Raw genomic sequence first — 27,412 nt, 5'->3', positions numbered from 1 at the left:
CGGTGGTTGCTTGGGAGGGCTTTTCAGGCACAGGACGCATTTTCAATGGCTCTCTTGGTTGGCTGTAGGCGTACTGCATACATACGCTACACTTCTTGACAAACGCCTCAATGTCCGAGTTCATTCCAGGCCAGAAAACTAGACGCCGTGCCCTGAGTTTGTTCTTATTAATGCCCATATGACCATGGTGTATTTTTTCTAACATTTCCCGTTGTAAAGTAGTTGGTATTATAACCTTGCAGCCTTTTAGCAGGACGCCTCTAACTTCGGACAGTTCGCCCTCGCTTGACTTCAGCGGCCCTTCGATAGGAATACCATTACTTAGGCATTTTAGAACGGAGCTCAGATAAGGATCGTTCCTCGTCTCTACGGCCAGTCGCTTCCACGTGTCGTCGCTGACAAGTGAGCAAACCACACTTACGGCGTGAACTTCCACGTCATCGCTCTGGATGCTCTTATCGTCCTCGGCGGGGGCCCTTGATAGCATGTCGGCGAGCAGAAGTTTTTTTCCTGGAACGAAGAATATTGTGATCTCATAACGCATCAGCCTAAGAAAAAACCGCTGCAGCCTTGGCGGCATATCGCCAACTGCTTTTTTGTGGATGGCAACTAATGGGCGGTGGTCTGTTTCCACAATAACCTGCCGGCCGTAGACGAAGTGGTGAAACTTTTCGCACCCGTATACGATAGCCAGTGCTTCCTTCTCTATTTGAGAGTACCGCTGCTGCGCGTCAGTGAGCACTTTGGAAGCATAAGCCACGGGTTTCCAGGAATCGCTATGACACTGCATTAAAGCTGCAGCAATCCCATTCTGTGATGCATCACAGGACACTTTTGTTGGTTTTTTGGGGTCAAACATTGACAGGAGCGGTTGTTGGCTCATGCTATGGCATAGCAGTTTCCATTCACTCGCATGGTTATCTGTCCATTCAAAAACTGCATCTTGTCTGATTAGGCTCCTGAGAAGAGTCGTTCTTTCCGCCAGCGTGGGTAAAAATTTTGCAAAGTAGTTTGCGACCCCCAGCATTCGCAGAACTCCCGATTTGTCAGAGGGGGCGGGCATTTCCAACATACTTTTCACTAGTGAAGGGCTCGGTTTTATACCTTCTGCACTGATAACGTCGCCCAAGAACTCAATTTCTTGAACGCCAACTGTGCACTTCTCACGATTAAATGTGAGACCGGCCTGCTCAGCTGCTTGCAGAGCTGACCGAAGGCGTACGTCGTGCTCCTGCCGGGAAGTGCCCCAGACTAGTATGTCGTCGACGTACACTTTCACGCCGGGAAGAGATTCAAAAACTTCATTTAGTGTTTTCTGAAACACTTCAGATGCCGACGAAATACCGAAAGGCATCCGTAAAAAACGATATCGACCGAACGGTGTTGCAAAAGTACAAATCCTGGAGGTTTCTTCGTGCAATGGGATCTGATGGAACCCCGAGTTTGCGTCAAGTCTGGAGAACACTGTTGCGCCCGCTAGCTCGGATTCTATATCTTCTCGCCTTGGCATTTCGTAGTGTTCTCGCTTAATGCATTCGTTTATCTTTCTAGGGTCCATGCACACTCGGATATTGCCGTCTTTTTTGCGAACGATAACGAGAGGACTCACCCAGTCTGTGGCTTCTGTGACTTTTGTGATGATCCCAGCCTTTTCCATGCGTTCAAGTTCTAGCCGAAGCGGTTCTCGCAGAGCCAGAGGTACCCGTCTCGCTGTTTGGACAACAGGTGTGGCGCCTTCGCTCAGGGCCATGCGGTATTCGCGTCGAACACAGCCTGTGCCGCTGAACAGGTGTTGGTAATCGTGAATGACTTTATCAGAACTGTTCACTGTTACGTTGTGAACTTCCCGCGGCAGAAGACCCAGTTCTTCGCTTGCTTCAAGACCAAGGATTGCTTGATTTCCTTTGCGCACTACAAAAAAGTTGCAAACGCTCTTTCGGTTATTCAGCTCCACTTGAGTTCTGAGGACACCCATATGTTTGATAATGCCGCCGCCATACGATCTCAGGATCACACTACTCGGCATTAATGATGGCTTGGGATTCATCTTCCTGTAAAGACCGAAGGGCAACAGGTTAGCTTGGGATCCCGTGTCCACTTTCAACTTCACCAGCAAACTGTTCATGCATACTTCAACGGTCCATTCACGTCGACTGCTGACGCTGCTAACCGACACGTCGAGTACGTTAAAGTCTTCTTCGGATTCTTGCAGTGCGTCCACCTGATTATTTGCCTTGCAGCAGACCGCGAAATGGTTCCTTGCTTGACACTTTCTGCATGTACGTCCGAACGCTGGGCAGCTTCGCGGCGCATGAGTTCGGCCGCATTTTCTGCACTTGAATTGCTTTGATTGCGCTTTACCCAAAAACGGGCTTTCCTTTCGCACCAAGTCCACCGTTTGCTGCTGGCGCTCATTCCATATCTTTTGGTGTTCAGCTGCGCTCTCAGCGGCTTTGCAGATTCCTTCTGCTTTTTTGAGGGTGAGCTGGCTGTCTGCGAGCAACTTCTCTTGTACTTTGCTATCACTGGTGCCAAAAACTATTTGGTCTCTAATCATTGACTCCGTCAATGAGCCGAAATTGCATGAATGGGCTTGAGTCTTCAAATCACGCAAAAAATGTTCAAAGGGCTCACCGGAATCTTGCATCCGTTTCCTGAAGATATACCGCTCGTGGACTTCGTTCCGTTGGGCAGCACAGTATTCTTCAAACTTTTTCACCACCGTCGCATAGTCGAGCTTGTTCTCGCCATCCGCAAAGGTAAACGTGTTGTAGATTGCGATGCCTTCCTCACCTGCGATGCTCAAGAGCAGCGCGGCCTTCGCAGACTCTGGTCGAGGTTTTTCGGTTGGCTCCGATGCAGTCAAGAAGAGCTCAAACTTCTGTTTAAAGAGCTCCCAGTGCTTGCTGATGTCCCCTGTCACACGCAGCGGCTCCGGTGGCTTTAGGAATTCCATCTTGTTGGTCGGTGGCATCCCACTTCTGACACCATGTATCGGCTGTCACAGTCGATAGAACATGACAACACGGTTGCAGGGCAAAGGAGCCTTCGTGCTTTATTGCGCGCTGGTTTTATAGCCACCACTGGAAAGAAGGGCGACCTCCTCTCCCCAGAAGCCGACTGTGTGCGCATGTCCCGTGGCTTCCGGGACGATGACTTAGCTACCGATACAATGTAGACGGCTTCCTAGACGTCACACTAGACGTCTTGTCGGACGTCTAGAGAATTGGAACGCACCCTATAGACCTCTTGCATTGCCCAGGGGGCGCTGCGAAAATGGTGCTAAAGAGCGCCCTCTGCCCTCGGCTGGGTAGTACCGGGCTCTGGCGTCTGCTTCGGAAAGCTCGTTGGCAGCTAGTATGGACCCGCGACTTTCGCTTGTACTCTGCCATGGCCTACAGCGAATACCGGGCGCCGAAGATTTTTTCAGGGCTGGCACGCTGTGTAAAGGGAAGAAATTATGCAACGCCAAGTACGTGTACTCTGTTGAAGAAATAATCGGCGAAGTTTCAGCGCGGTGTCATTCGCAAGTGAAGACAGTCGCGTACGAAGTCGAACTTCAGATAAGGTCTGCATGCTTCAAGATTTAAGCGCACCAACGCGATGAAATACTTGCATATGAATTCGCAGCAGCGCTAAACAGACATGTATACGGGACTGCTCGAGCGCACGACGGTACACGCCGCGCCAGCAGCGGTCTTTCAGCATACCACGAAACGGTGGGCCTCCTGCAGTCTTTGTTCACTGCATCTCGCTAAACTGCCTGCTTTGTAGTAGCCGCCATCTGTTCCTTCAGCAAATGCTAACATGATGCAGTGCATATATGAGCTCGCCGCCGAATAACGCTGCAGCGCGAGCTCGTGCGCTGCGCGCTTGATGTCGTTTTCTTGATGTAGCTTACATCGCTCGAACACGTCCGCTGCTATCAGTGATGCCGCGCTGCCACATACCTGCTGGTTTGAGGTCGACAATGTGCATATTTCACTCTCGACGCTGGGCTGCTCGTAGTGCGCAGCGAATTCGCACCTAATCAACCCGCCCATTTGTGGTCATTTGCACGCACCTGGCCACCTCACCACGTTTCACCGGTCGAATTGTCAATTGTCTCAGTGGCCGGGTCTCTAGTCGTGAACCACCAGCCATGCCTGCTGATATGCCGATTTGCCTTAATAGTGATTATCTGAAGTGAGATGTTGATATGACATATGAATTATACCATGCATTTTTTTGTGTGCTCTTTGATGTGTTGTGCATTCCCTTGATATGATATCTAAATTATGCTGTTCGTTTCTCACCTTTTGCTGCTTGCTCTGTTGCGCATTCCCTACTGTTTAGTGATTGTCATATGGTACACTTTTTTTTGCTGCTTGCTTGGTCCAACTGCCTATGTACTAGCCAAGTTGTGTTGTAGAATGCATAAATTCTCATTCTACGCCAGCATATGCGGCTGCTCGCTAAATATACATTTTTTGAGAGAGGTAAGCGCCAGAAGAAGACGAACACAAGGAGGATGAGGCCGGCTGAAGACCGCGGGGACGATTGTAGGTATACATATGAGGGATGACTGGCATTGTTTTCCTCGTTACCCACAAAGTGGCGACTGCATATCCTAGTGTTCGGCACTGCATCCTACGGTATGCCGTCGGGACTGCATGTGCAAAAAGAACGAATTTCAGCAACGCGGATAACCAAACAAACATCAATGCAAGCGAAGCAGCCAGCACAACGCGAAGGTTCGCTTACTTAGTGCGTCGAACTGCAGCTATCCAGCGCGCCCGGCGCTCTGCTTCGTGAGACCTTGAAGGAAAACGGTGGAATTTGATACTGGGATTCAGACCTTCTTGCTCGTGGCAGCCCACGACGCAGCAGTAACGACGGTGATGTTTTTTTCGAGACTGAGCGAGGTCTCTCGGCCGGATCGGCGTCGCAGATTCCTTCTGCTGCCTGCATTTCGTCCTAAGGCACACGGAGCGTCGGTTTTCTAAAAACTAAGCCACGGCCAGGCTGCGGCGTGGTTGGTCACAAGTGACGAGCCTTGTCGCACTCACAACAGTGCAGAAAAATGTGCGAATCGACGCAAAACGCAGGCTAGAAAGCTGCGCCGTCACAGCCAGGGCTGACTACTACCCAACCTGGGGTGGTATTCTCCCTGGTACTACCCAGCCAGCTTTTCCTTGCTGCCACCAGGCGCCGCCACGTTACCGCAAACTCCAGCGCAAGAGAGAAGCGTTTGCGGGTAGGCAGGCTGGAAACGCTGATTGGTCGATGGGATGCGCTTCTCCGTTACGTTTTTTGACTTCGCCCTCGTTCTCAACCGGACGTGGCGTCAGCGCGCCTTTCTCGACCTCTCCCTAGAGCGCCTGGGGAATCGCTAGGTGCACCCGCCGCGCCGCGCGTGCGTGCGTGGTGAGCGGGCATTCGTTTCGTGATCCTCGGCGCGCTCGTTTCGAGGCGTGTGCAGCTATGGCGTTCGTGCGTGGTGCGCTCGTCGGCGACAGCCAGCTGAAATTTCTGTGCAGTTTTTGCTTGCGGCTTTCGCCGTTTCGCCAGGAGCACGTGGCTAAGTGGGCTTCTTCGATTAACAGCGCTCGGGCAGCCCGCTGGTGACCCGCAAGTTCGTCTCTGACAGGAAAACGCATCATGGTCACGTGGGCTGGCGGCCACCGGAACCAGCCGGTCGGCAATCACGGCGGCAAGCAATGCGCGGATCACGGAGGGCAGATGCTTTCTCTAGCTTCGCGTTCTGCGTCTCATTGCTACGCACGCGTACGGTAGAAATAGGCTGCTTGGTATCGAAAACAACGACTTGCAGTTATTGAGGGCTGCGTGCCGCAGACTGCAGAACATGCAGCTGATCAAGCTCGCAAATCGGCAACGACAACGCGAGCGTGTGCCTTCGGTGCACTGTGTAAGCTTCAAGAAATCCTCAAAAGCATGCGATGAGCAATCGCAATCTAACGTGTTTCAGTCGACGCCACATAGGACGGAAAAACTCCCCGTGCGTTGTTTATAAAACGTACGACAAGCCGTACTCTCGGATTATTGCGTGTTTGCTTACTACGCAGTAAGTATATATGACTGGTATGACCGCCGACGATCGACCCTGGTGGACCCTGGTGGACTCTGCTGTGGTCGTTGCGATTTCTACGCTCGTAACCTGCTTCCTGTAAGCTGTAAGCAGAAAGGAATCGGGATACGTTCGTTCAACTGTAGTCTGTCGGCCGCCGGCTTTTGCTGCGGGCAAGGAACGCATAATCTCGGCAAAATTTGCGCATATCAGCTGTTGAACGCCCACCTAGAACAAGCGGGTGCGCTGCATAAATTTAGCTGCGTATCGTTTCTGTAATAATACAGCTTTATAGCAGAGAACTGGCACTGAAATGAAAGGCGCTACAATAAAGCCGATAAAGCCCTGCGTGTCGGCGCCTCACGTTCCGCGTGTGTTTGCATGACGATCAGCGCTAGAGCTCATTTTTATCAATTTTTTTAAAAATGAGCCAAACGCGAGGAAGTGCATGCCTGCGGTACTTCTCAGATATTTTGAGCATATGTAGCAGAAGGCCCGACCATGAAGCTGTACACCACTTGGCCGTGACGACAGAATCAGCACTTGGTCGGCGCGACAGTTCTGTGTGGCCACATATATATGCCCGCAGAGATGTCTCGAGCAATGTGCTCGTGAGGGCTTTTAATAAAGGACATGTTTCAGTCAAGAGTTTTTCAAAGCATATCCACTTTTGCACTGTGCCAAACGCAATGAAGACCATACGCTCCCGTACCGCGCTCAACCAACACTTCGTAAAACACGGTCAGCACATGCTTATATGCGCGCGTCTGAACGCGTACTCGGAACTGGAATCCGGCTGCTCTCGTGAAAGGCCTCGAACACCATCGCAATATCCGCCGGGCGCACGAAATTAACAGCCGAAATATTTTGTGAATCAGAAGTATGCGATCGTAATATGAAGCGAGCAATTGTGCTTTCGAGGTGGTGAGACGATCGAAATGTGATCGCGCATACGCACGCAAAACGTATCAATAAACAGCGAGAACTACCGCAAAAGGTGCCATTGCAGGCGACACAGTCGATATGCACCGTGGCCTAGTCGAAACAAGCGCCTGCATCGCGCAAAACATCGCATGAAGAACCGCGGTCCTTCTAGTCCTTATAAAAATGGCCGCGCGAGCTTCCCGCGACCATACACCTCTCTGTCGTCTGCTAGCTGCCCGAGAGCTGCCAGCACAAAATCGTCCTGGCGAGTCTGGCCGCCAGCTGGCAGCCCGAAACCGCCCAGCCAGAGAAAAACGAACGCGTTCCGGGCAGCCACCGGAAGTGGGCGGAGCAACCCGAGAAAATCGAGCGCGCTCGGGCAGCCCGCAAGCAACCCGCGGGCTGCCAGAAGCGGATAATCGAAGAAGCCCAGTGTCATGCTCGTATTTAAAGTTTTTGCCGCGGCACTACAAGGATCCGCATCAGGCGCGCTTTGAGGACCGCCGTTTGACAGCTACGCTGACGCGCTTGTCGGGCGTGCGCATTCTCAACCCCGAGGTAAGGACTGAACTACATTGTCGCAAATTTTCTCGTGCATTCAGGGCTCACCAAATTTCGGTGCTTGTAACGAAACTTTTTTTTTGCAGCATCGTTCCCTGGATATGCTTCTCGGAAGCCGATGTCATTGTTCGCCGCGGACGCTGGGCCTACTGCTCGCCGCCACGCCGCTGTAGGTTGACGTTGAAGAGCTGCTCCAAACGGCCCTCTTCAGGGCCGCTTCATTGCTTCCTGGAAGATTGCGGGCATCCAATCTCGCGGCCGTGTTCCCTCTCTTTGTCGAAATCGGCGCCAGACATCAGAACCCGCGCTAGGCCTCGTTGCAGGGTTAAACGAGTGCAGTGTGGCTTTAGAGAAGTTATGACGCGCTTAGTCTAGCTATATCATTCACCCAGTGCAGTGTGCCTTTGCCTCTTTAGCGACTTCTCACGCCTTGTCGAAATCGGATTTAAAGCTCACGCCACGCCTCGTTGAATGGGTTAACCGAGTGCAGCGCCTAGCTTTGTTTTTTTGTGTTCTAACCTGTAAGCAGTGCACCTTTCTTCGCTCCTTACTTTTGTTCTTTTCAGTCGTTTCCTGAATCCGTCGAAAAAGCCGGGCTTGCCGGATGATTGTTCGCCGTGAATGGAACCACGAGGCGATCGCATCTGCATACACAGCACGACTATGTTCCCTCGTGTTTTTTTTTTAACAAGGATTGCTTCGACAGCTCGGGCAAAACAACGAGGACTGCGCACGCCGTGTCGTCGCTGCTTAGTGAAGAGGCATAAAACGGATGTCGTCCTTACTAAAGGCCCTTCTCGGGGCCACCTCAGTGTTTCCTGGGAGACCACGCGCTTTCCGCCCTGTGCACATGTTCCCCTCATTTCCAATCATTTGTAAGTTGCATATCAATGAATTAATAAATCAGTCAATGCACTTTATTTACCAGAAAAATCTGGCTGGTCACCCTGGGCTAAAAGCTGTGCACACAGCTTGATGGTGGCTCAGTGGTTATGGTGCTCGGCTGCTGACCCAAAAGACGCGGGTTCAATCCCGGCCGCGGCGGCTAGAATTTCTTTGGAGGAGAAATTCTAGAGGCCCGTGTACTGTGCGATGTCAGTGCACGTTAAAGAACCCCAGGTGGTCGAAATTTCCGGAGCCCTCCACTACGGCGTCTCTCATAGCCTTAGTCGCTTAGGGACGTTAAACCCCATAAACCAAACCAAAACCAAACAGCTTGACAAGGCCCAGGAGACCATTAGATGACAGTTTTGAACGTAGGAAAAACAAGTTGGTACTTTACAAGAACATGGAAAGTACACCAAACAATATAAGAGATAAACATTACAATCGCGCTTTACAGTAAAGAAAAAGAAAACACTCTGACAGCAGACATACAGTATCAATTTACACTATAATACATACAAAAATTACGACATTCAGCACTATGGCACGAAATATAAAAACAGCACATAAAGCAAAAAAGAGAATGGAAGTTACAATAGTACAGATAGATTAGCTGTTTACATTTACATATGCATAAAATTAGTCCTCGGCTCCTTGGGCCTCCTTCAAATCCTGCAGAAGGCTTGAATTTGCAACTGCTAATATAAAAGATTTAGAAGAACTTCAGTTTGGGGTACATGGTGCATAGTACTTGAGAAAATAAACAATAGCGCCTACACATGGGCGTCCGGAGGGGGGGGGCAAGGGGGGGCGGCTGCACCCCCCTGGAAAATCACTCACTCGAACCGTGAGTGATGGCCGCACGCCAGGGGCGGTGGTGCGCTCAGTCAAAAGGGTAAAAGCAGCCCCGCATGGTCACATCTGCGAAATGCCGCGTCCGGGCGTGCGTCGTTCCGCCGTTTTCAAACCACGCCATCGTTAGCTCTACTGAAGGGCGACCTGTTCCAGACATACAGCGGCACCGGCGAGCATGTGTTTCGAGCCGCCTTGAGATGGGTGTCTGTTTCTTTGATCTCTAGAGAGATAGCGACACGGAGGCAGACAGTGCACGGGACATCTTGTTTTCGCCTATCGTTACGCCGGTCACCGATGAATTCTTAAGGAGGGAAGGTAAAATCAGCCGTGTCCACCCCCGCTTTGTCGGGCTGCTCAGGGGCAAGCGGGCGATGAGTTGGCGCCGCCGCCGCTCGCTGTCTCCTCCGATCCACGGGTAGCGCAGTTCGGTAGAAGCGCCGCTTTCAGAATCTCCGGCAAAGGGGATTAGCTGCTTTTGTTCACGGCGACGCAGTCTCCCGAGGCGCCCCCACACCAGCGTTCTTTGCGTCTTCTGCGAAAACCAGCGCCTTTGGTCAACGCAGCCCGATGGCGCCTGCCTGGCTCGCCTGTCACCTCTGGCTGGGCCTCAAACCACAACAGCGCCCATGTACTGTGCGTGTCAGTGCATGGTAAAGAGACCCAGGTGGTCGACATTACCCGGAACTCTGTACTACTCCATCCCTCATAGCCTGAGTCGTTTTGGGGCTCTGAACCCCATAAAAACACAAAAACAAATTTTCCGACTGGAGTGGCGAGTGTCCCTTCCCCTCGGAAGTTGCGCGGCGTTCCTTTCACCCCCAAAGTGCGCATTCGGGGATACTGCGGCAAGTAAGCCCTTGCACGTGTGCGCGCCTCTGTGTTTGTGCTTGGGTGTTTTTAGTGGCCGGTTGTCAGCGAAGCTGAGAACAACCAAGACAGCGGACGAGAAAACGACGAGCGGAGAGCAGTGTGTGTGCGGTTGCTCGACTGTGCGGATGCGCAAGCAAGATGGAGCGAGGTGTATGAAGCTGCGAGCGTGCATTTATCTTGTAAATAAGTTTTCGTTGTATATATAGTCATCTTTTGTTTTCAACGTACGCGTTCAACAGTTTTTCCAATCAATGTGTATGATGAGTGTGCACCGAGAGCGTGTAATGAAGCACAGAAGTGAATTTATCACACGTGTAATTACGCAATTCGCCCAGAAAAATCCGAGGCGCCTACAGTTGCTGTTCAAGGAAGACTGACTGAGTGACTGTAGTTGCGTGTTTGTGAACATATTGCGCTGTGTGCTGGTCATCAATCCGGGTGAGTCGAGAACCCGTATGCAGCAAGACTGAGCACTCTTCTCCACGAAGTGATATACTAGCATCTTTTTGCATTTTTATTAATTTTAGTTGTTTCTTCGTTGATAAACTCCAATGTACCTCTCCTAGCCGCGCTTTAATTTGCTGTTTGTAATTTTTCTTTCATGTGTGCATTTTGTTTAATTTTTATTTATATATAAATAAATAAATTTACTCCGCAAATAGCGCCTTTCTGCTACGAACATACCCCCCCCCCCCCCCCCCGGGGCACCAACGGGGCCCCCCCCTGCAAAAAATTCTGCGGACGCCCTTGCGCCTACAATGACACACACAGAAGAAGAACAATGCAGCACAAGCGCTATCCTGCGCTCTACAGTATGGAACTGTGACTGTGAAAAATGAACCTTCACGGCAGTGAAATATGAGTCTTTAGGCTGTCTACAAATCGTTATTACAGAAAGAAAGAAATATTAGTGAATGTTGTGTAAGAGGCTTGCATACTCTGTTTGTTTATTTATTTATGTTACCCCTCAAGGCCAGTGGCATTACACAGGGGGAATGGTAAATATACGAAAACTGAGAGAAAAATACAGTTGATTACATGAATATTAAAAAGCGCCTGAATATACAATGTTAGCTAGTGCTACGCGGAACTGCTCATAATTTTCAGTGCCGGCAACTTCTGCGGGAAGGTGGTTCCAGTCGTATGAGGTTCGCGGCAGGAATGACTGCGAGCAGCATTTTCTGTTGCATGACATACTTCCGACTTTGTGATCATGATCAATGCGGCGGGATACAGAAATTGTATGGGGGATGAGGTGATCACGAAGAGCGGGATGATAGTACAGCTTGTGGAACAGGGTGATACGAAACAATTTTCTACGCGATGTCAGTTATGGGAGGCAGATATTAGACTTCACAGTAGTTATACTCGCTGTGCGGTTGTAGTTAACAAGGATTAAACGCACAGAGTTATTTTGCACCAGCTCAAGATCATTAATGAAGTTGTCATGAGCAGGGTGCCATACACGTGTTGCGTGCTCGAGTTTTTATCGTATTAGTGTTTGATAAAGCAATAGTTTCAAATTGGAAGGAACGTTAAAGAAGTTGCGACGTAAGTAGCAAAGCATGCGATTAGCATTTTCAATTATGTTCTCGGTATGAAGAGACCAGTTAAGATAATAAGTAATGTGGACGCCGATGCACTTATATGATGAGGCTGATCTGAATGAAATGTTATCGAAGTAGTAGTGAGGTGGGACGGAAGTTTTTCTAGATACACGCATGACTTTGCATTTGTTCATATATAGCTGCATTCCCCATTCTTCGCACTGAAGTCAGTGGCGGTCTCGTCAAGTAGTCCCCTGCTTTGTACGTTCACCTTGTTAGCAGCTGTCTTATTTCACACAATTCCACGTTCTACACGTTGATAGTTATACGAGCACAATTCGTTGTGATTGTCGAGGAATCGTGTTCCTGCCTTGCCGCCACCGTTGTCTTGCCATGCCGCCGGCGCGGCGGCGACGGCAGTGCCATTCACCTGCGGTTGCGGTGGCCAGCAACCTCGTCGGCGGGGGAGGGGGGGAAGGGAGCCACCCATTCATGTCTTTATCCCACCATGGGACACAGCGACGCCAGCGAGGGGACCATCCCTTTCTGGCTTGACAAGGAGCGCCGACCAGCCTACTTGAAGGAGGGGACTGAGGGCGGAACAAAGCCACTTCCCAGAACTGAGAAATGAAGGCCGCTAACCCCACTGGTGAAATGTCCGGGCAGGTGCTTTGACCTTAGTGGACATGTCGTGGCGGGATATCTCAGACGTCGACTCGTTTCCCCTGGTATCGAAATGAATATTGCTCGCGTAAACGTTAACATTCAAAGATTGAGTAATGGTATAATGTCTATACCTTTCGCCCTTTATTTTTTAATAAGAAAGCGCAAAAAAAATTTCGTGCAAATAAAATAAAAAATCGTTGTTTCTATTTTTTCTTTTTTATATACAGCAGTCTGTCCGCTCCCCCTAAAACCGCTCTGTGACCGCCACTGACTGAAGTAATGTAAGGTTGTTAGTGTTGGTTATTTCTCTAAAAATGACGCAAACATCAGCGAATAGGTGAATATGAGAATCCATAAGAGAGCGGGGATCATTAATGTTAAATCAGGAACAGTAGCTAGGGTCCAAGCAATGAACCTTGTGGAAGTCCGGAAGACACCTCTGTAAAACAGGTGTTATAACCGTTAGCAAAAACTAATTGTGAGCGATTAAGTAGACCTTCAATCCATTTCAATAAGTTACAGTCAATATTCAGATGTTTTTTTTTGTGAGCCAAAAGGCTGTGACATACATCGTCGAAAGCCTTCGAAAAATCCAGAAATATACAGTCAATTAGTGATGGTAGGTCTAGAATACAGTGCAATGCATGTGTAAACTATATTAACTGTGTTTCGCAAGAGTAAGGTTTTCGAGAACCATGTTGCGCTGACATAAAAAAGTTGTTCAATGAAAGGATGTTAACAAGGTTGGTGAATATTATATTTTTGAACATTTTGGGTCAAGTATTGGTAAGGGATATGGGACGATAATTAATAGGGGATGCTTTGCTGCCGGATTTGTAGACTGTAACCACCTTTCTGATCTTCCACTCAGTAGCAGCGTCGACTGGTCAATGCTGGAAAAGTTTGGTTAGTATAATGGACGAATAAGCTGCAGTGCTTTTTAAGTAACGCAGTCATAACCCGGAGCGGAATGAACACTGAGTCCATCAATAAGCTTATTCACACCAGTAGGAGCAACAGTTATAGGTGGCATGAAAACATAGTTGAAGTGGTGAGTTGTAGGCATATGTATACATCAGATATGGGTGTAAAGTTGCGAGTGATTGCGCGGTTAAGAATCGTGACGCAAAAGTCGGAAGGTATGGGGTCGCCTAACGGGTTAGATAACGAAAAACTGTCGTTGGTGGAAGGATTAATGACCCGCCAGAATTTTTGACATTGGTGGTTACATGTGAGTGGAAGTGTTTTGAGCGCCTGAACATACATGTTGGAAGCCGCTGAATACGAAGTCCGATCACTCACTAGTTGGCGAGAACTTTACGATGCGGTAGAGGCTTTCTTTTTGTTAGATAAACGTTTAATGTGATTATTACACCAGGGAGCTATTGAGTGGGTGGTGGCAGTGCGTTCAGGAGTGTATTGTTCTGTGAGATGGGTGACTATAGCTGTGAACATGCTCCAGTTGGTTTGAGTGCTGCGGACACCAAAGCTATGGGAAAGCATCGATAAAAAAAATAGTTCATTATTTATCGCCTGAAAATCTGCTCCGTTGTAGTCTCGTATTATTATTTTTTTTCTTTTTGTTAGTGTTCGGAGTGGCTAGATTAATGTCAGAGTGCATTAGCAACTGATCGCTGATGCCTGGCAGGTATGTAATAGGTGAGACTATGTCAGATCGATTTGTCAGGATTAAATCTAGCGTATTAGCCGCGTTGGCTGTTATAGTCCCTTGTGAGCACAAATCCACTAACGAGAATACTGAGCGCACATCTAAAAATTCGAGACTTCGAGACGAGAACGGGGACATTAAAGGGGAGTTGGTATTCCATGTTATCTTCGAAAAAATTAGATCGGCAAATAAAACAATACTGAAATAGATCATGGTGCTTTGTTTTTAAGTGTTTCCATAAAAAAGTATGGCAACAGATAAGGAAAGGCTTAGGTGATCGTGATCGAGGAGGTTAGACTGAATTATAGTGCAACAGCTTGAAACAGGTCTTCACATCATTCATATATATACTAGAACATTGTAGGAGCCAGGACAAAGCAAAATTACACAAATTACGCCTGAATAGAGATCATGACAGGAAAGTGGATGAAATATAGCTAAAAGAAGAATTGTGAACCGAAGTAAAGTATGTAATGAGCCAGAATATGCATATCAAAGAAGACACTGCACTGAGAAAATGGACAGCATGAAATAAATGAGCAGCACAAGTGCAGCGTACAGGCCTTTATCAAAGAATTTATTTTTTGTTTATTTACCACGTCCTGGTAGTGTTAGCTCCATAAAGCATTATCAAAATTATCACAATTTTCAGTTTTATTTGCTTAGGAGAACGTTAGAGCAATAAGAAATTGGTTCATAAATGCACTTCAAATATTGCCATAAATCATCGTACTCTTCGCCCTGAGCCACAGGAGCTGGGGCTTCATCAGATAATTATTACGGTGCATTAACGAAAATTTCAACATGCCGTCAGCATGCAAAGATTTTATACTGGCGCTGAAAAAAACCGCATTTTTTAAATTTTCGCTGGCAGGAGGGAGTAACTTTCTTGACTGCGCTGCTTTCTTCCTAAGCAAATGAAAGACGTGTATGCCGAGCAAAAGCAATTCGAAAATATGTAGCGTAAGATATAACACTAATGCGCTGTGAAGCTTGATGCCTTATTGGTCCAGTAGAGTGGAGAGCTGGGCGAGTTAATTGGTTCACGATTGTAGAAAGAAAACCAGCGCAAAAGACGGGGACACAGAACTGGGAACACAGAACACAGCGTCGTCCTGTGTTCCTGTTGTGCGTCTCCGTCCTTTGCCCTTGTTTTTTTTCCTTAATTGGCCATGCACTTGTGGCAATTTAAGTGTACTTCCTGTGAATTTTGCACAAAAGTAGTGTATTTTTGCATTCACCTTTTTACACGCTGAGTTGTTTTATCTTTTGGTCACTTCAGAACGGAGGAGTTAGTATAGAAGTAATTTACTTGGACAATACAAGGAAATATATCTTGCGATGAATTTTCTCATATTTTAATTCTGCCTGATGGGAATGCATTACGCGCCATACGGTGTTACTCACAACCAAACGCCCAGGGCTCTAATTTTGGCAAAGCATGTATCATATATGTGGAAGTGCGAATATGGCTGTGGTGCGCTGGGCGTCTTGCATGCACAGCAGGAATAGATTTGTGTCTAGACCATCCAGGAGGGAATGTACAAGGACGGGAGGATAGTACAAACGCTAAAAAAAAAAGCTAGCTGGGGCTGGAAACGCATTTTTCGTTCTAGCAAGTACCAACGTTGGGGCAAAACAACCAGTTTTGGGCGCCTTGTAAGAAGAAAGGATGGTTCTGGGAAGCGGAGGCAGGGCTGCGTACGGCGCACGCGAAGTCTAGAGTTCCTGTATATGCTCCCTTTGGTAGCATATACAGGAACTCTAGCGAGGTCGCGGGGTCACGGAGTCGCGCTGCACCAGCACATCGGGAAAAGGTTAAATTCTTCCACTCGCCACTCGCAGCGCACCGCAGAACCGGCAGCCTTCTCTCTTGTCCGCCTACCCGGCTGGTTCCGGCCGGGGAGAGGGACAATAGTCGCGGGCGAGAGCGAAGAGGGGGGGGGGGGGGCACCACATGAATGGCATTAGAAGAAAAGACACTGGCGCCTCCACTACGGCTCAGCTCGTACTATTCTGGCGCAGTGCTGCGTTTCGCCGTAATCGCTTGTCAGCGAAGTGAACACAGCACCGTGCCTTCCCGTGAATAGTAGAAGCAGGGACGTCGCGGCCACATCGGCATTCGCAGGATAGCGCCGCCCTGTCGCTTATTTGCTCACTTATCCTCTGACAAGTCAAAAAGTCTTCGTGTCGTGGCACGCCATCCATGGCTTACGACACCACGTCTGTCATTCCCCTTCGTACTTCAAGCGTTTCTCTTCTTGCTATGAAAGTATTAGCCGTTGCGGCCACCAATTCAAGCAGCGAGAAAAATTTCAGCGCCGCAGGATTCGTAATGAAAGAGCGCCGCTCTTGTTTCGATCAAGCCATCATCAATGAACAACTTGCATATTTAGAGTGATAAATCTATACCTTTATGCGTTGTGTCTTGTGTATAATCCCAAACTGTGATCTGCAATGCGAGGTCAAAATTTGAATGTCATTGAAATAAACTCATTTTCCTGAAATTCTCTTTTTGTGTCGTCGCCGCTTTGCAGGTCGGGCCGAGCACGAGCGTGCTCAGGGTCCTTCAGCGTCGGGCCGGGCTTCCTGTCGGTAGGTTAGGTCCCGGGCCAGGCGCGGGTTCGAAATTGCGGCCCGTGCACAGCTCTATTCAGAAACCTAATCACATTTCCTTTTGTGAAAAAAGAGCTATGTGCAGAGTTTAAATGGTGCAAGTATGAAGCTACAATGAAGTCAATTACAGACTTCTGTGCAACAGCTAGAGGAATTTCAAGAGCATGCTATACGTGATGCTAGTTGCCTCAGTCACAATTGATGCAGTCAAGTATTATTTCGTATATTTTTTTTTTACCCAACAGACATGAAATGTCTGAAGATGAATATGTACCAAACACATCAATACATCAGTTGTGATGCCTGAAAAAAGTTGTACTGCAACATAAGAACAGATGTTCTTATGAAAGAACATTCCTTCTTTCATAAGAACAGATCCGCGCAAATTTTGGCGATACCTTGGTCAACAAAAGGAAACCTTCAAAGAAATTAGAACTGAGGATGGGAACCTCGTCACTGATATAAAGGAAATAGCTGAACTCTTTAACAGGTACTTTCAAAGTGTTTTCGGGAGACCTTCAGATATAGTTGTTGATGCACCCAAACAATCCTTCGATCCTAACGAAGTTCCCGTTATTTCTACAGAAGGGGTTCTCTCTTTGCTGCGTAAAATAAATATTCGGAAGAGCCATGGTCTAGACGACATTCCAAATGCCTTTTTAAAGCGTTACGCGCTCCAGATCTCGGAGCATTTGGCTAAACTATTCACTTTATCTGTACAAACCAGTGAGTTGCCAGAAGATTGGAAGAAGGCTCGTGTTGTGCCGATTCATAAAAAAGGTGACAAGTTACTCGTGACTAATTACCGACCGGTCTCAATTATCTCTACATCCTGTAAGCTTCTAGAGCACATCGTGGCCCACTTTATAATTGACTTTTTAAATGAAAGAAACATTCTGTCACCTTTTCAGCACGGATTCAGGAAGGGAATGTCGACCACCACTCAACTAGTTACTACTATTGATGATTTTCTTAGAGTGCTGGACAACTCGGGACAGATCGATGTTCTTTTTTTGGATATGGCGAAAGCTTTTGATAATGTATCACATGCAAAGCTCCTTTATAAACTGCAGTTACTTGGTATTCCGTTGTATCTTATTGAATGGGTCAGAGCTTACTTAAGCGGTAGAACTCAGTGTGTTGATGTGAATGGTACTCTTTCTGAATCGCTTCCTGTTACTTCCGGTGTTCCTCAGGGCAGTGTGTTAGGACCTTTGTTGTTTTTAATATATATAAATGATTTAATAGACACCATTCCTCCGTCTGTGTCAATAAGGTTGTTCGCGGATGACTGCGCTGTATACATAGAAATAACCTCAATTGCAGATCATCAATTGCTTCAAGATTCTTTGCTTAAAATATGTCACTGGTGTGAAGAATGGGACATGGATTTAAACATTGATAAGAGTGCGCTTCTCCGAGTTACGAGCAAAAAAAAATGTTAGTAATTACCAATATTGCCTTCACCACAGTCACATCCGAGAGGTCTCACAGTACAAGTATCTAGGAATTACTCTTAACAACCAATTAACCTGGGGTACTCATATTTCTGAGATCTGTTCAGCCGCTTTTTCTCAGCTGTGTTTCTTGAGACGCAAATTAAAACACACTCCTAGAGGTATTAAGCTTCTGGCTTACAAAACTTTTGTCAGGTCCAAACTTGAGTACTCTTCTGAAATTTGGGACCCGCACACCAAGAAACATATTTATCAACTAGAGCTCATCCAAAGGAAGGCAGTACGTTTCATTTTTAATAAATATAGAAGGTCTGACTTCACAACACAGCTCATGAAAGACAATAGCATTCCATTGCTTCGTACACGCAGAAAACTTAACCGTATTTCTTTCCTTCATAAAATTATCTCAGGCATGCTTAACATTTCTCCCCCTTCATTCATCAAGCATTCCACTGCTCGAAGGACCCGCCATACAAGGGAGCACTCCTTACAGCCTCTTTTTGCTAAAACGAACTCATTTAAGCACAGTTTCTTCCCTCAAACAATAGCAGATTGGAACGCACTCCCTGAATCGATTTTTAACTCTCCTGACGTAGAACAGGCACTAAAAACATTTTTGCTTCAGTAAAAAGGCAGTGACTCTCCCGGTATTCAATTTTAAGCATGTATTTCTCTTTGTCGTTGCTATGTTCATCTTTTAAGTTCCATTTTTGCTCTGTGTCACATGAAATGTTTTCACGTGGTGTTGTAATTTATCGTCGCATTGTCACTAACAGGGATCAACTATCGCTTCAGAATGACTTACACATAATAGAACGGTGGTGTTCCGACTGGCTTATGCAGCTGAATATCTCAAAGTGCCAATTCATGCAAGTATCGCGAAAACGTTCCAACATCAGATCTGCATATTCACTCCTGTCAAACACGGTAACCCAAGTCCAATCATATCGGTACCTTGGAATCACTATCTCCAGCAAATTAACCTGGTCGGAACACATCTTATATCTAGCATCTAGAGCATCAAAATCACTTGGCCTCATCCGAAGATCCCTGTACCTAGCCCCTCCTTCTGTTCGAAAATTAGCATACGAAACATTCACCCGTATCATACTTGATTATGCAGCGGCTATATGGAATCCTCACCAAGCATACTTAATTAACACCTTAGAAGCCGTTCAAAACCGAGCAGCCCGTTTTATATCCTCAAATTACAATAGACACAGCAGTATCACCAGTATTAAATCTTCACTTAACATCCCGCCGCTAGAGCTCCGACGGAAAATCGCACGACTCTGCCTCTTTCATAAGTTATATTACAATTTTCCTGATCTTCGTGACACATTATTACTAGCTCCCATCAGAACATCGCGCCGCCTGTTTAACCTCCTCAGCATTCAACGTATACATGGATCGACCTTGGCATTTAATAAATCTTTTCTTCCAACTGCAATAGAAAATTGGAACCTGCTACCCGACTACATTGTTAACGAGCGCGACGCTACTAAATTTCGACAGGCATTAATTAATCACTGTACTGAATAAAAGACACTGCTCAAACTTCACCCAGTTACACTTATTCTTTTTCTTGTTGTTGTTGTTGTTACCGCCTAATTCAGCCTTGCGCCCTTCATTATTGACCAACGTTGTATTGTGATGTATCGTTTTTCATTTTATTGTATTGCATTATGTTTTGTTGTACTAACGTATTATTCTCAGTTGCATTTGCTTTGTCCCCCCCCCCCTTATGTAATGCCTCAACAGAGGCCTTTAAGGGTAAAATAAATGATGATGATGATGATGTTATCTTATGCCCCTCCTGCTTGGGCCAACGCTGGCCTGCAGTATTTTGAAATAAAATAAATAAATAAATATAAATGCTCAAGTCTCGATAAGCAGGAATACTGAAGGGGAATAAAAACAGTTTTCTTTTGTTCGGGCTCACGCACCTGCTACAAACATATTCTTTATACATAGCAATAAAACTTGAAATAACTGTTTAAGAAGCCTTTTGGTCAATAGTATAGCTAAGTATGACTGAAAGGAGTCCGCAAGAAATGCACGGAAGCAGGCATGCAGTGTGACAGCGCAGCGCGACAGGTGCGCTTTTTAATCTCGCGCGCGCACTGAAGAACATGGGTTTATGGTTTATTGGGGTTTTAACGTCGCAAAACGACTCAGGCTATGAGGGACGCCGTAGTGAAAGGGGTTCGGAAATTTCGACCACCTGGGGTTCTTTAACGTGCACTGACATCGCACAGTACACGGGCCTCTAGAATTTAGCCTCCATCGAAATTTGACCACCCCGACCGGGATCGAACCCGCGTTTTTCGGATCAGCGGCCGAGCGGCCGAGCGGCATAGCCACTGAGCCACCGCGGCGGGTCGAAGACATGACGGGGACACAAGCGTTTGCGGGTAGGCAGACTGGGAACGCTGATTGGTCAAAAAAATATGACGTCATACGCGTGACGTCATAGGTCACGTGGTATTTAATGACGTCATGTCCGGTTGGGGACAGGCATGTTTTCCCTAGATTTTTCCCCGCCACTGCTCGTCAGCGGACGGGGCTGCTCGTGTTGGCTGCTCGCGACGAGCCGAGAGGCGAGGAGGCAGCGTGCACTGCAGCGTTGCCTCCTCGGCGTGTCCCCGTCATGTCTTTCTACCCGCCGCGGTGGCTCAGTGGCTATGCCGCTCGGCCGCTGATCCGAAAGACGCGGGTTCGATCCCGGTCGCGGTGGTCAAATTTCGATGGAGGCTAAATTCTAGAGGCCCGTGTACTGTGCGATGTCAGTGCACGTTAAAGAACCCCAGGTGGTCGAAATTTCCGAACCCCTTTCACTACGGCGTCCCTCATAGCCTGAGTCGTTTTGCGACGTTAAAACCCCAATAAACCATAAACCCATGTTCTTCAGTGCGCGCGCGAGATTAAAAAGCGCACCTGTCGCGCTGCGCTGTCACACTGCATGCCTGCTTCCGTGCATTTCTTGCGGACTCCTTTCAGTCATACTTAGCTATACTATTGACCAAAAGGCTTCTTAAACAGTTATTTCAAGTTTTATTGCTATGTATAAAGAATATGTTTGTAGCAGGTGCGTGAGCCCGAACAAAAGAAAACTGTTTTTATTCCCCTTCAGTATTCCTGCTTATCGAGACTTGAGCATTTATATGTTGCAGTACAACTTCTTTCAGGCATCACAACTGATGTTTTGATGTGTTTGGTACATATTCATCTTCAGACATTTCATGTATGTTGGGTAAAAAAAAATATACGAAATAATACTTGACTGCATCAATTGTGACTGAGGCAACTAGCATCACGTATAGCATGCTCTTGAAATTCCTCTAGCTGTTGCACAGAAGTCTGTAATTGACTTCATTGTAGCTTCATACTTGCAGCATTTAAACTCTGCACATAGCTCTTTTTTCACAAAAGGAAATGTGATTAGGTTTCTGAATAGAGCTGTGCACGGGCCGCAATTTCGAACCCGCGCCTGGCCCGGGACCTAACCTACCGACAGGAAGCCCGGCCCGACACTGAAGGACCTTGAGCACGCTCATGCTCGGCCCGACCTGCAAAGCGGCGACGACACAAAAAGAGAATTTCAGGAAAATGAGTTTATTTCAATGACATTCAAATTTTGACCTCGCATTGCAGATCAGTTTGGGATTATACACAAGACACAACGCATAAAGGTATGGATTTATCACTCTAAATATGCAAGTTGTTCATTGATGATGGCTTGATCGAAACAAAAGCGGCGCTCTTTCATTACGAATCCTGCGGCGCTGAAATTTTTCTCGCTGCTTGAATTGGTGGCCGCAACGGCTAATACTTTCATAGCAAGAAGAGAAACGCTTGAAGTACGAAGGGGAATGACAGACGTGGTGTCGTAAGCCATGGATGGCGTGCCACGACACGAAGACTTTTTGACTTGTCAGAGGATAAGTGAGCAAATAAGCGACAGGGCGGCGCTATCCTGCGAATGCCGATGTGGCCGCGACGTCCCTGCTTCTACTATTCACGGGAAGGCACGGTGCTGTGTTCACTTCGCTGACAAGCGATTACGGCGAAACGCAGCACTGCGCCAGAATAGTACGAGCTGAGCCGTAGTGGAGGCGCCAGTGTCTTTTCTTCTAATGCCATTCATGTGGTGGCCCCCCCTCCCCCCCCCCCCTCTTCGCTCTCGCCCGCGACTATTGTCCCTCTCCCCGGCCGGAACCTGCCGGGTAGGCGGACAAGAGAGAAGGCTGCCGGTTCTGCGGTGCGCTGCGAGTGGCGAGTGGAAGAATTTAACCTTTTCCCGATGTGCTGGTGCAGCGCGACTCCGTGACCCCGCGACCTCGCGTGCGCCGTACGCAGCCCTGCCTCCGCTTCCCAGAACCATCCTTTCTTCTTACAAGGCGCCCAAAACTGGTTGTTTTGCCCCAACGTTGGTACTTGCTAGAACGAAAAATGCGTTTCCAGCCCCAGCTAGCTTTTTTTTAGCGTTTGTACTATCCTCCCGTCCTTGTACATTCCCTCCTGGATGGTCTAGACACAAATCTATTCCTGCTGTGCATGCAAGACGCCCAGCGCACCACAGCCATATTCGCACTTCCACATATATGATACATGCTTTGCCCAAATTAGAGCCCTGGGCGTTTGGTTGTGAGTAACACCGTATGGCGCGTAATGCATTCCCATCAGGCAGAATTAAAATATGAGAAAATTCATCGCAAGATATATTTCCTTGTATTGTCCAAGTAAATTACTTCTATACTAACTCCTCCGTTTTGAAGTGACCAAAAGATAAAACAACTCAGCGTGTAAAAAAGGTGAATGCAAAAATACACTACTTTTGTGCAAAATTCACAGGAAGTACACTTAAATTGCCACAAGTGCATGGCCAATTAAGGAAAAAAAACAAGGGCAAAGGACGGAGACGCACAACAGGAACACAGGACGACGCTGTGTTCTGTGTTCCCAGTTCTGTGTCCCCGTCTTTTGCGCTGGTTTTCTTTCTCTCCACTCTACTGGACCAATAAGGCATCAAGCTTCACAGTGCATTAGTGTTATATCTTACGCTACATATTTTCGAATTGCTTTTGCTCGGCATACACGTCTTTCATTTGCTTAGGAAGAAAGCAGCGCAGTCAAGAAAGTTACTCCCTCCTGCCAGCGAAAATTTAAAAAATGCGGTTTTTTTCAGCGCCAGTATAAAATCTTTGCATGCTGACGGCATGTTGAAATTTTCGTTAATGCACCGTAATAATTATCTCATGAAGCCCCAGCTCTTGTGGCTCAGGACGAAGAGTACGATGATTTATGGCAATATTTGAAGTGCATTTATGAACCAATTTCTTATTGCTCTAACGTTCTCCTAAGCAAATAAAACTGAAAATTGTGATAATTTTGATAATGCTTTATGGAGCTAACACTACCAGGACGTGGTAAATAAACAAAAAATAAATTCTTTGATAAAGGCCTGTACGCTGCACTTGTGCTGCTCATTTATTTCATGCTGTCCATTTTCTCAGTGCAGTGTCTTCTTTGATATGCATATTTCTGGCTCATTACATACTTTGCTTCGGTTCACAATTCTTCTTTTAGCTATATTTCATCCACTTTCCTGCCATGATCTCTATTCAGGCGTAATTTGTGTAATTTTGCTTTGTCCTGGCTCCTACAATGTTCTAGTATATATATGAATGATGTGAAGACCTGTTTCAAGCTGTTGCAATATAATTCAGTCTAACCTCCTCGATCACGATCACCTAAGCCTTTCCTTATCTGTTGCCATACTTTTTTATGGAAACACTTAAAAACAAAGCACCATGATCTATTTCAGTATTGTTTTATTTGCCGATCTAATTTTTTCGAAGATAACATGGAATACCAACTCCCCTTTAATGTCCCCGTTCTCGTCTCGAAGTCTCGAATTTTTAGATGTGCGCTCAGTATTCTCGTTAGTGCATTTGTGCTCACAAGGGACTATAACAGCCAACGCGGCTAATACGCTAGATTTAATCCTGACAAATCGATCTGACATAGTCTCACCTATTACATACCTGCCAGGCATCAGCGATCAGTTGCTAATGCACTCTGACATTAATCTGGCCACTCCGAACACTAACAAAAAGAAAAAAAAATAATAATACGAGACTACAACGGAGCAGATTTTCAGGCGATAAATAATGAACTATCTTTTTTTATCGATGCTTTCCCATAGCTTTGGTGTCCGCAGCATTCAAACCAACTGGAGCATGTTCACAGCTATAGTCACCCATCTCACAGAACAATACACTCCTGAACGCACTGCCACCACCCACTCAATAGCTCCCTGGTGTAATAATCACATTAAACGTTTATCTAACAAAAAGAAAGCCTCTACCGCATCGTAAAGTTCTCGCCAACTAGTGAGTGATCGGACTTCGTATTCAGCGGCTTCCAACATGTATGTTCAGGCGCTCAAAACACTTCCACTCACATGTAACCACCAATGTCAAAAATTCTGGCGGGTCATTAATCCTTCCACCAACGATAGTTTTGCGTTATCTGACCCGTTAGGCGACCCCATCCCTTCCGACTTTTGCGTCACGATTCTTAACCGCGCAATCACTGACAACTTTACACCCATATCTGATGTATACATATGCCTACAACTCACCACTTCAACTATGTTTTCATGCCACCTATAACTGTTGCTCCTACTGGTGTGAATAAGCTTATTGATGGACTCAGTGTTCATTCCGCTCCGGGTTATGACTGCGTTACTTAAAAAGCACTGCAGCTTATTCGTCCATTATACTAACCAAACTTTTCCAGCATTGACCAGTCGACGCTGCTACTGAGTGGAAGATCAGAAAGGTGGTTACAGTCTACAAATCCGGCAGCAAAGCATCCCCTATTAATTATCGTCCCATATCCCTTACCAATACTTGACCCAAAATGTTCAAAAATATAATATTCACCAACCTTGTTAACATCCTTTCATTGAACAACTTTTTTATGTCAGCGCAACATGGTTCTCGAAAACCTTACTCTTGCGAAACACAGTTAATATAGTTTACACATGCATTGCACTGTATTCTAGACCTACCATCACTAACTGACTGTATATTTCTGGATTTTTCGAAGGCTTTCGACGATGTATGTCACAACCTTTTGACTCACAAAAAAAACATCTGAATATTGACTGTAACTTATTGAAATGGATTGAAGGTCTACTTAATCGCTCACAATTAGTTTTTGCTAGCGGTTATAACACCTGTTTTACAGAGGTGTCTTCCGGAGTTCCACAAGGTTCAGTGCTTGGACCCTAGCTACTGTTCCTGATTTAACATTAATGATCCCCGCTCTCTTATGGATTCTCATATTCACCTATTCGCTGATGTTTGCGTCATTTTTAGAGAAATAACCAGCACTAACAACCTTACATTACTTCAGTCAGTGGCGGTCACAGAGCGGTTTTAGGGGGAGCGGACAGACTGCTGTATATAAAAAAAGAAAAAATAGAAACAACGATTTTTTATTTTATTTGCACAAAAATTTTTTTTGCGCTTAGTTATTGAAAAATAAAGGGCGAAAGGTATAGACATTATACCATTACTCAATCTTTGAATGTTAACGTTTGCGCGAGCAATATTCATTTCGATACCAGGGGAAACGAGTCGACGTCTGAGATATCCCGCCACGACATGTCCACTAAGGTCAAAGCACCTGCCCGGACATTTCACCAGTGGGGTTAGCGGCCTTCATTTCGCAGTTCTGGGAAGTGGCTTTGTTCCGCCCTCAGTCCCCTCCTTCAAGTAGGCTGGTCGGCGCTCCTTGTCAAGCCAGAAAGGGATGGTCCCCTCGCTGGCGTCGCTGTGTCCCATGGTGGGATAAAGACATGAATGGGTGGCTCCCTTCCCCCCCTCCACCGCCGACGAGATTGCTGGCCACCGCAACCGCAGGTGAATGGCACTGCCGTCGCCGCCGCGCCGGCGGCATGGCAAGACAACGGTGGCGGCAAGGCAGGAACACGATTCCTCGACAATCACAACGAATTGTGCTCGTATAACTATCAACGTGTAGAACGTGGAATTGTGTGAAATAAGACAGCTGCTAACAAGGTGAACGTACAAAGCAGGGGACTACTTGACGAGACCGCCACTGACTTCAGTGCGAAGAATGGGGAATGCAGCTATATATGAACAAATGCAAAGTCATGCGTGTATCTAGAAAAACTTCCGTCCCACCTCACTACTACTTCGATAACATTTCATTCAGATCAGCCTCATCATATAAGTGCATCGGCGTCCACATTACTTATTATCTTAACTGGTCTCTTCATACCGAGAACATAATTGAAAATGCTAATCGCATGCTTTGCTACTTACGTCGCAACTTCTTTAACGTTCCTTCCAATTTGAAACTATTGCTTTATCAAACACTAATACGATAAAAACTCGAGCACGCAACACGTATGGCACCCTGCTCATGACAACTTCATTAATGATCTTGAGCTGGTGCAAAATAACTCTGTGCGTTTAATCCTTGTTAACTACAACCGCACAGCGAGTATAACTACTGTGAAGTCTAATATCTGCCTCCCATAACTGACATCGCGTAGAAAATTGTTTCGTATCACCCTGTTCCACAAGCTGTACTATCATCCCGCTCTTCGTGATCACCTCATCCCCCATACAATTTCTGTATCCCGCCGCATTGATCATGATCACAAAGTCGGAAGTATGTCATGCAACAGAAAATGCTGCTCGCAGTCATTCCTGCCGCGAACCTCATGCGACTGGAACCACCTTCCCGCAGAAGTTGCCGGCACTGAAAATTATGAGCAGTTCCGCGTAGCACTAGCTAACATTGTATATTCAGGCGCTTTTTAATATTCATGTAATCAACTGTATTTTTCTCTCAGTTTTCGTATATTTACCATTCCCCCTGTGTAATGCCACTGGCCTTGAGGGGTAACATAAATAAATAAACAAACAGAGTATGCAAGCCTCTTACACAACATTCACTAATATTTCTTTCTTTCTGTAATAACGATTTGTAGACAGCCTAAAGACTCATATTTCACTGCCGTGAAGGTTCATTTTTCACAGTCACAGTTCCATACTGTAGAGCGCAGGATAGCGCTTGTGCTGCATTGTTCTTGTTCTGTGTGTGTCATTGTAGGCGCTATTGTTTATTTTCTCAAGTACTATGCACCATGTACCCCAAACTGAAGTTCTTCTAAATCTTTGATATTAGCAGTTGCAAATTCAAGCCTTCTGCAGGATTTGAAGGAGGCCCAAGGAGCCGAGGACTAATTTTA

This window comes from Amblyomma mixtum, chromosome 7 (genome assembly GCF_055824585.1).
Source record: "Amblyomma mixtum isolate Tamu chromosome 7, ASM5582458v1, whole genome shotgun sequence".
Taxonomy (NCBI): Eukaryota; Metazoa; Arthropoda; class Arachnida; order Ixodida; family Ixodidae; genus Amblyomma; species Amblyomma mixtum.
The sequence above is the reverse complement of the archived record's forward strand: the minus strand, read 5'-3'. Positions refer to the sequence as shown.